At 43.7% G+C, this 10,596-nt stretch overlaps 1 long non-coding RNA gene across 1 annotated transcript; it reads right to left on the bottom strand.

Annotated features, from left to right (window-relative positions):
• Positions 1-1,755: 1,755 nt before the first annotated feature.
• Positions 1,756-3,124, bottom strand: LOC120105855. The gene is made up of 2 exons (XR_005508124.1): positions 2,775-3,124; positions 1,756-2,691 (listed from the first exon to the last, which is right to left on the bottom strand). It is a non-coding gene; the product is annotated as an uncharacterized LOC120105855 (long non-coding RNA).
• Positions 3,125-10,596: the final 7,472 nt, after the last annotated feature.

The following is a 10,596-nucleotide window of genomic DNA, read 5'->3' as shown; positions in this document are numbered from 1 at the left end:
AGGGATCCTGTTAATGCAATGCAAAAATAACCTACAAAAATTGGGTTGCCTCCCAACAAGCGCTAAGTTTAACGTCTTCAGCCAGACGGAGCGCATTCTTATCAAATTATACCAGATTCATGTCGAGTTCTCCAAGGAAGAAAATTTGTGGAAGACTGATTGTCGAGCAAGGAGTTATACTCTTCTAATCAGTCAAGTCAAGCATGCACTAAAAGAAAAATACGTCAAATCCTTGTATTTGCCCTAAAATCATTAGACAGCTCCTAACTGATTTGAAGAGGGCACCTAAGCCTCCAATCCGGTCTAATGAACTAGTTGACCAAGTAAGCTCCCAGGTAAGTGGGGGGGTCACGATGCGTTGCAAAGGTCCCACTTAAAAACCACTTGCCTCGAACAGATGAACTGTCTCCCTTAAAGGGACAAAGCTTGCCTAGACATCAACTGAGCCACAGAGCGAAATTTGTGCAACTTTTGGTGATCTTCGTCCTACTGAGCTCGAATGTCCCTAGGGGCCAATGTTTAATTGATTTTAATTAAAGTGGTAACTATGTGAGAATTGATTTACCTAATTTGGGCAAGAATCTGGTGATGAAATCCAGTTCTTATCTTGTTGGGGTGATTGCCCTTACTATGTGCAGATTAATTGGTGTATGTGTATCAAGCATGCATTCACACTTTCGCTGAAATTAAAATCAAACAATCACCACAAAATTTCAGGCAAACTGGGAATCAATTTAAATAAGAAAGGTTTAGAGGTTACCAAAGAAAATTTCCCCAGCAATTTTGTTTTATTTTTTTAGGCAAACCTCTACAGCATTCCTTTTCCAGCAATTTTCTTTTTGATTGTCCCAAATGTCTTCTTCAATTTCTGATTAAATAATACCAAAATCAAAAATTAGTAAGAGAGAAGAAGGAGATAAGGAAAGTAACAAAAAAATAGAAAATTTTTTTATTTTATTTTAGATATATATATTTTTTGAAAGTTTTTTTTTTAAAAGTTTTTTTTTAATGAAAAGAAAAACAACTATGCTAACAATCCCCGGCAACGGCGCCAAAAATTGATAGTCAACTTTAAAGACCACGCAATAGCACGTATCAGGTAGGATAGTGATTACGGGTATCGATCCACAGGAATTGGGGTATAGTTATTTTTCTTTAAAAATATAAATATTTAAAAGGATGAATTTGTAAAGACTATTAAACTAAGCAATTTAATAAAAGAAAATGCAATTAAAGGGATATCAATTTAGGAGAACCTAGGGCAAGGAATTCACCACTAACATCGAGACAAGGGTTATTTATATTTTAATTTATTCTTGGATAAACATGCAAATTGGCTACAAGCCTAATAAGCATTTAAATAAAAATTTACAAAAGTAATTTAGGCATAATCCATCTTCAGTTGGCATGCAATGTCTACCCTAAACTAATGCGGTAGCACACCACATCTTTCTTAAGCATGGACTATCTTATATTTACCTAGTGATCATGAAGAACAGTTGTACGAACATCATACTTAAAATCACAAAAATTAAATATGATTCAAAAGAAGATATCCATTAAAAACAATAAGTTCATACAACCCTAAGAATATAAAATAAAATATAAAACCCGTGTCCCTTTGTTAGGGCTGCATCCGGCCCTAGTGAAGAAATCAGCCCTGCATAGTATGGGAGGTGGTAGCGGCGACGCTGAAGGCTTCCATCTCTTCCTTCCTTCCTTCCTTCCCTGATTCTCTCCTCCCTTCTGTTGGAACTCCCTGATGATCAAGCCACAGACTTCTTCGGATCAGAAAAGAGCTCCTTTGAAATATTCCCAAAATACCCAAACTCTTCTCTCTCCTTTTATTTTTTTCTTCTTCCCGTGGGAGCTTGTGGGATTCCGCCTCTGAGAAGATCTTGATGGGGATCAGTCCCCAGTGGGGAAGAGGGAATGCCCCCCGGTGGGGAAGGAGGAATGAATTCTCTGTTTCATGCGTGGCCCCTTTTATAGGCTGCCCACCTCTCTCTCCATTCCCGGTTGAGAGGAGATGACGATGAATCACGGAAAAGACGCAGGAGGTTGCTGGGACTGGAGCTTATCCGGAAGAAGATTGGGATGATCTGTGGTCGATGGAGGCTGATCGCAAATGGGAGAGAGGCTGCAGACGTGGAGGGAAGGAGCCTTGAATCACGGATGGTGGCTGGCTGTGATTCGCGAACGTGAAGAATCTGGAAGAAGCTTGCGGAGTATCCGGACGTGGGAGTAGATTGGAAGCGAGACTTCATCTGTGGACGGCTAAACTTGATCGTATCAGGATGAGGTCTGGTTCAGGGAAGTTGCTTGATCTGCGGCCACGGGATGGACTACGTGGAAGAAGCTCGCGGCTAGGGGACTCGTGGACACCTCGCGGATTACTGAAGCTCTGTTCCGAAACAGGGGAAGAGGAGGAATCCGTGGGTGATGAAGTTAATCCGGATGCTGGGAAGCTTGGATTTGCATCTATCTTGGCTGAGATCTAGCGGAGCAGGGGATGCGATGTGGGTGATGAAGGCATCGGTTGATACACGTAACAGGGGAGGATGCGATTGAAGTTTGATCTGCATCGCGGGAGAAGAGGGTGGTTGCTGGTTCTCACGCGGAACAGGGAATTTTAGGATTTGAGTTTATCCCGTGAAGATGGAACCAATCCGAACGGGATAAGCGTAGGATCTAGTGGAAGAAATTGGGGAGATGCAGATGAACACGGGCGCAAGGAAGAATCTGGGAATGATTCGGTTTGAAGAAAAGATGACCTGTGAGCTGGGAGAATCTGTTTCCGTGAAGTCTGGGAAGAAGAATCGGAAGCCATGAAGTTGGGATTTGAGGTTGAGCTGGGAGCGTTAACGCTTGGAACTCATTCGTGGAGGATGGAATCAATCCATAACGCTTGGGAATGCGGCTGGCCATGGGTTAAGGATGATTAGTAACGGGATGAAGGCTGGGATTCATCACAGGTGGAAGCGGTTCTATTCTTTGGAAATGACGTGGAACAGGGGAGATAATGTTGGGAAGATCTCGGATGATTGCTTGGTTCGGAAGAGGGAAGAGAGCTGGGAAGTTTAGTTGGTTTTGTTAACGGAGAGGAGTTCGGGGTTGTGTTTAGAGATGGAATAAGGATGAGGATGGGTTGAGGCTTTGGGATCCGTGCAAATAGATGATATACTTTGAGATATGAGAAACAAATACTTGAAGGGATTTTATTAAAATAGGATCATGTGGAAAAAGAGTTGGAATGAGTGAACACATAAGGAGAAGGGAAGAATTTGATGGGATGTAGTTGATCTTGGAGTCGACTCCAAATGATGTGGAGTCGACTCTGATTGCTTGTGAAATGGTGCAGTGTGATGGAGTCATTCGAGTTCTTTGGACATGGGAGGGAGAGTGACATTCTGCTGGAATTAATCCCGAAGCAGAGGAATGTTTGTTGGATGTGGAAGATAACATGAAGTTGGATGTAGATGCTGGATAAGAAAATGAGCTGGGATGCATGGGTTGTATCACGGAGAAGTGGAAATGCTAGATCATGATTGGATGCATGTTTGTTTGCAAAGTAATCTTGCCATCCAGGCGTTCATAATTCTTCTTACTTTTGAAATCCCATGTACTTTGGCATGTGTCATTCGGGATGGCTACCATGTGTGCTCTAGCGTGATCAAGCTTCATGGTTATGAGTCAGATGATGGGTTTGACCCGACCTGCATACATTGAATTCGACCCAAAATAATTAAATCAAACTCGAATTATCGAATAATTTATTAAAATGCAATGATGAAGGGAAACACATTTTTTTATGTTTATATTTAAAATATGTGCATAAAAATAATAATAAGTGCTATGTAAAATAGATAAATTTATTCATTATTTAGCACTTATCAGTTTTCCTCTTCTTCCGCTAGCTCCCAGCCTTCCTGTTCTTATCCACGGACGAGTTCACAGTGATCCTATCAACGCCCACCATCCGCATGAGATTCCTTCATCACTATTCGCATCTCATGTATAAATATTAATTTCAGATCTATAATTTAACTAATTATTTCATCTCATGACTTGCTGATTATGCAAGATATGATTCTAAACATTTGTAATTACATAATCAAAGCATTAGAATTATTAATCTAAGCATCCAAAAATCAACATGCAGAAAAATCAGCAAGCTGAAAATTCTGCATGCAGAAAATTTCAGCAAGCATAATCCTTTAAATTTTAGATCCAAAATGCCTTTAAATATTTAATTCTAATATTAATCTACATAACCTGGCTCTGATAGCACTATTTGGATCTCATGCATGTCGCAAAAAAATTTCAAAAATTTTTAGATCTGCAGCGGAAGGGCATGCGTGGATCCCTTTCATCGCATGAATGTATTTTTAAAACATCGTATGTAGATAGATTAGGATTAAATATTTTAAACCATTTTGCATTATTAAGAAGATCAGATCTTCACCTTGTGCGGATAGATGGTCTCCGCAAATCTGATTCACGTGGATTCGTTGAAGGTTCGAAGGAAGCCGCACATGCGTCCGACCTCTACGGGGGGTAAAGCACCGATCGAAGCTTTGGATCTCCCCAGGGTGCTAGCTCCCTTGCAGAGATGGCTATTGATGGCTGATATCTTCCTTTTCAATTAACTCTTGAATGCCTAAGGGAGGAAGAAGAAGAAAGTTGGTTCAATGGAAGGAGAACAAAAGCCCGCAGCCTTTTTCTTTTTCCTTCGCGTTGGAACCAAAATGGAGGAAGTAGGAGAGCCGCCAAGGCTCCTTTTTTTTCTTGTTGCTTGCGGCTCAAAGAAGGATAGGAGAGGAGGAGTTTGCTGCCAAAATCCCAAGGAAAAACCATTAAAAATTCGTAGCCCCTATGAACCCCTCTTTTATGGTGTGTGGATAGAGATGAGCTCCTAAATTTTAGGAGTTTATCTTTATCCCTTTGTGAATTCAAAATAGGAGGGCATGGCCCCTCCTTTTTCCTTCACGCCACCAGCCAAGGGAGGGGCGTAGGCCCCTCCCTCTTCTACCATTTGCTTTCAGGACTCCGCTGGCACCTTATGAGAAATCAAAGTTTTTGGGTTCCGGGGGTGTTGCCCAGATAGACAACCCAAGAGGGGGGGTGAATTGGGTTTTAAAATAATCTTACAATTTAAAACGATGTGGATGACTAATTAAAGCTATTGTAAGTTGTTCGATTAATTGCTATGTGCTGTGAGTGATATGAGAGTAAGAGAAAGAGAGACAATCAATCACAAACACCAAGTTTTATAGTGGTTCGGAGCTAACCCTTGCTCCTACGTCCACTCCCCAAGTCTCACTTGGGAATTCACTATAACCCCTTGGATTACAGCCGGTTGTTTTCCAAGCTCACAACCAAACTTATTGTTTTACGAGCTCACAACGAACTCGGTCGGTTTTTCCAGGCTCACCGACTAGAACCAACCCCGATTGTTTTCCCGGGATCACAATCGAACCCTTACACGTTGGTTTTACACTCGGCTCACCAACCAACCTCTATACCCTTGATTCAATCCCCCGATTGAACCAAGCAAAGACAATGTGTAGATGAAAAGAACAAACAGAAAAATACAGCTTCTCAAAAGCAGATAAATGCAATATGAACAATAACGAAGTTAAGAGCCCTCAAACGCTTTTAAGTTGGAGAAGAGGAAGGGCTTCTTGAACTTCGGGTCTCCTCTTGAATGTGTAGTCGACTTGAATGCAGGAGGAGGCTCTTTCAATATTGGGAAGAAGTAGGTGGATGCAGTTAATGCTGCTCTTCCCTCTTTTTCGTTGAAGAACAAGTTGCAGAGATTGAAAGCTTGATTACTTGGAGTGGAATGGTTGTTCTCTTCTTTGCTACAGTCCTCTGTGGCTATTTAAACCAACCCCCACGGAAACTAACCGTCAGAGAGCTTTTTCTGCCCGTTCTGCACACTCTGTACACCCTGACAATGTGTCCGTTGGTGGGTTGGAGTCGACTCGCGCGATCAGGAGTAGACTCGGCTGTAGCGGGAGTCGACTCATGCTTTTCTGAAGTCGACTCGGCAACTGTTTCGGATTTGAATTAAAGTAGCCTCTTAGACTGGGAGTCGACTCGTCTTGACCTGGAGTCGACTCGCCAACTTCTGGAGCTGACTTGGCTTTCTCGGAGTCGGCTCATCCCATGGAGTCCGTGGATCTATTTTTGAATTTGGTCCACTCGAGTCGACTCGACAATCCTGGGAGTCGACTCGGCGCTCAGAGTCCGAAACACTGTCTTCTATCTTTTTGATGTAGAGCTGCCTTGGAGTCGACTCTAGCTGTCTGGGAGTCGACTCGAATCTCAGAGACAGTAAATTGGTCTTCTGTCTTCTTTGTGGTCGCGGAGTCTCGGAGTCGACTCGCGTATTGCGGGAGTCGACTCGAATCTCAGAGTTCGAAAAACGTTTTCTGACTTTTTTCTTGTGTTCCTCTGAGAGTCGACTCTCACTTTCTTTGAAGTCGATTTGCCAACCATCGGAGTCGACTCGCGTTCCACTGGAGTCGACTCGAATCTCAGACCCGAAAACTGCTCTCTGACTTTTCTGCCTGTGGCTCCTTGGAGTCGACTCTTGCTACCCTGGAGTCGACTCGGTGAACATCGGAGTCGACTCGCGCACTTCAGGAGTCGACTCGCTGACAGGTTTTGAGTTGATGCTTTATGTTCGTCTGTCTGTTCTAAGTCGGAGTCGACTCGTACTTATCCGGAGTCGACTCGAGCCCGTGCCAGTGAACTTGATACGCTTGGAGTCGACTCGTGATACTTTGGAGTCGACTCGAGTCTCAGACTTTGGTTCAGGCTGACTTCTTAACTTATCCAAAATATTATGAACTAAGTCTAGAGACACTTAGACAAGATTTTCACTGAAACACTTAATTGAATTCATTAGTAAACAAGAGATATACTCAAATGCTTTGAGCTCATCAAAATCAAATAGGGTTTTAATCAATCACTCCACAATCTCCCCCTTTTTGATGATGACAAAACATTGAGTATATGTAAAGTGAATTGCTCAATAAACAATGAAATAAAATCCATAATTGAATTCAAATGTCTGGTAATTCAATTTATCCAAGCTTGAAAGGAGTGAAACAATAAATTTCGGAGTTAAAGCTCCCCCTTTCATTTGGAATTATATAAGCCTTCATATTATACAATCAATTGTTTGGCTTATATATCTTTAATGATTTAGCTTGATTAATATTCAGATTCTCCCCCTCAACATATGCATTCTACTATATTTTGATTCTCTGAATTTCCTTTTAATGCTTTGAAGTTTTTGAACTGAATTTTTTGTTTTTAGAGGGAAAATCTGTCAATTTGTTCTTGAGTAGGATTCAGCTAATCTCCGAATATCCCTTGAATAGATTCTGGAGATTACTCCATTAGGAGTCCCAAAAGAGAGATAATGAGCCTCGAGGTACCAAATCCACTTAGAACAAATTTTGTGTGTTTTAACATTTTTTTTGGTTTTCATTGATTCCTTTTACATATTTTATACATATTTCTCCCCCTTTTTGTCATCGTATCAAAAAGAAGGTAAGCACACACAATCAATGGCACAACCAATCAATCATCAAATGGCACAGAATTGAAGAAAATATGGCTACTCATTGTATTGATTTGCATGTAAATACATTTGAGAGTACAAAAAATAAGGCAAAACAATACAGTCAAAACAAAACACAAAAAGTAGCTATGGTCTCCTCGAGGATGTAGCTCCTCCTCTCGAAGATGTATCTCCTCCTCTCGAGGACGTGGCTCCTCCTCTCGAGGATGTATCTCCTCCTCTTGAGGACGTGGCTCCTCCTCTCGAGGATGTAGCTCCTCCTCTCAATCTGCTCTGCTCCATGAGGAGGGTGACTGCATCTGTAACATGCCCGAGCTGAGTGATAATGGACGAAGTGGCTCTGCTATGTGTAGTAGAGAGCTCAGTCACCGACGTCTGAAGTGCGTCCAGCTTGTCGATGAGCACATTCAACAAGCGCTCGGCCCCCTCGGTAGTGGTGTGCATGTCACGACCGATGTCCTCCCTCATCTGTCGAGTGGTGCTCGTGACCTCACTCATGCTATGAAACTGGGCCTGGAGCAAAGTCCTCATGTTGTAGATCTCTTCCCGCACATGAGCCGTCATGTCAGTCACGGCCGTCAGGGAAGGGACCAACGCTGAAGATGGAGCGGGAGAGGGAGCAGGCACCGAACCTCGGAGCTCCCGAAGCAACTCATCCCTCAGATCTCGGACTATCTCCTGCCGCAGCTCCCGGAGCTGCTCAGGAGCGATGCGGACCTCCATGGATGGTGGAGCCGAGGAGGAGGGTCCGGCGGAGGTGGTAGGAGCAGAAGTGGATGGAAAGTCTGGTAAGTCGGGAAGGTCAGAGTCTGGCTCAGGACTGGGGGAAGGTCTGGTGGTCTGTGTGGTGATGGAAGACTTCCTAACCCATGTCCCCTCTCTCTTCCGAAACCCCATCCTGTGTAGGGTCCCTGCACGCGTGCGATCAGTCCATCGCAATGCGCGAAAGGGTTCCCCCTCAGGGATAGGAATCTCGTACTCCCTAAATAACAAGGTGAAGACCATACCGTAGGGCAAAGTGAGCCTAGGTCTGTCTAGTGGCTCACACATGTATCGATATATGAGTTTGGGGAAGTTGATTGGGGTGTCATGAAGCATGTAGAACATGAGAGCTAGGTCTCTCTCAGATACAAAGTCAAATCTCCCGGTCTTAGGGAAGATGGACCTAGACAATATACTTAGGAGGATCCGCATCTCAATCGGAAGTGAGCTAGCGGATACCTCGTCTAAGGGTGACTGGGGTGGATGCCCTAGAACGGCCGTAAGGGCCTCAACCCTGTCCTCGGGATGTGTGGGAGCCACCCCTACTAGTGGAAGGTGGAGGATGTGGGCAATAAGATCCTCCGTAATGAACAGAGGGACACCGGCTACCGTGCCCTCGATACCCCATCTTCCCGATGGACGGTACCGTAAAACTCTCTAATGAGCCCTGGATATGTGGGGAGATCTAAGGTGAGGAAGTACTCTAAGCCCTGGGCCCTAAGTCTATCACTTATAGTGAACCCTTCCCGGGAGAGATAGTCGAAGTCGACATATCTCCCGGTGGTGACGGCCTTTCCGGCTAATGGCCTCGCGGGAACCGCCCTTGGCGGGGAACGAGCCGGAGGTTGTGGCCTCGCGGGATCGTGCCGAGCCTTGGAGCGCCTCTCGGGACCGGCCTCGGGTCGGGACCTCTTCCGAACTACGGTTTTACGTGGCATAATGACCTAGAACGGGATGAAAACCTAAAGGATGGTGAAAGGTCGACGGAGAAGGCTTGGGAACGACCGGGGACGACCTAGGAAGGGAGGAAAACCCTAAGGGACGGTGAAAAATCGACGGGAAAAGGCCTTTGGGACGACCGGGGACGACCTAGGAGTCGGCTCTAGGGCTTGTGAACAGTGGCGGCTGAGAAAGAAGTGTTTTCGAAACGACAAAGTTAGGGTTAAAAAGTCGGATCCCGACTGCGAGTCGACTCCACTGAGTCGCGAGTCGACTCGACCTCGAGTCGACTCCAGAATATGCGCGAGTCGACTCTCCTTATGCGCCTGTAGACCTCGAGTCGACTCCCGACTATATGAGAGTCGACTCCCCCTCTGCTGCCATCTTTGCGAGTCGACTCCCGCAAATGCGCGAGTCGACTCCCCCTTAGGAGCCGACTCTGAAACTTACTCAAGTCGTCTCTAACTTTGGCACGCACCTAAAAATCATGTTATGTTCGTGCCGAATGAGGGAAAATCACTAAATTATGATCTGATTTGATGATCATTGGAAAGAAACTCTATTTTAACCACAATCTAATCATCAAAATCAACGAATCTAGTGGAAACTACCACTAGGATGGATCAATCACTCCTAATCCCCTCCTAAGCACACTAAACCTCTCTTCACTTAGGGGTTTTGTAAAAATGTCTGCTAATTGATCATCAGTACAAACAAATTGTAGTGTCACATCACTATTCAGTACATGATCTCTTATGAAGTGATGTCTTATCTCAATGTGTTTAGTTCTTGAATGCTGAATTGGATTTTTAGTTAGATTAATGGCACTTGTATTATCACAGTTAATAGGTATTTTATCTTGTTTAATGCCATAATCTTCTAATTGTTGTTTGATCCACAAGATTTGAGCACAACAACTCCCGGCTGCAACATATTCAGCTTCAGCAGTAGATAATGCAACCGAGTTTTGTTTCTTGCTAAACCATGAGATTAGGTTTTCTCCTAGAAATTGACAAGACCCGCTGGTACTTTTTCTATCAAGCTTACATCCAGCGAAGTCTGAATCTGTGTATCCTATTAAGTTTAGGCTAGATTCTTTAGAGTACCATAACCCTATATTCTTAGTTCCTATTAAGTATTTAAAAATTCTCTTAACTGCAACTAGATGTGATTCCTTAGGATTAGCCTGATATCTAGCACACATGCAGACACTAAACATAATATCAGGTCTACTTGCAGTAAGATACAATAAAGATCCTATCATACCTCTATACAGTTTCTGATCTACAGATTTACCT

Source organism: Phoenix dactylifera, unplaced genomic scaffold, assembly GCF_009389715.1.
Source record: "Phoenix dactylifera cultivar Barhee BC4 unplaced genomic scaffold, palm_55x_up_171113_PBpolish2nd_filt_p 000384F, whole genome shotgun sequence".
Taxonomy (NCBI): Eukaryota; Viridiplantae; Streptophyta; class Magnoliopsida; order Arecales; family Arecaceae; genus Phoenix; species Phoenix dactylifera.
This window is presented reverse-complemented; position numbering and strand designations above follow the sequence as displayed.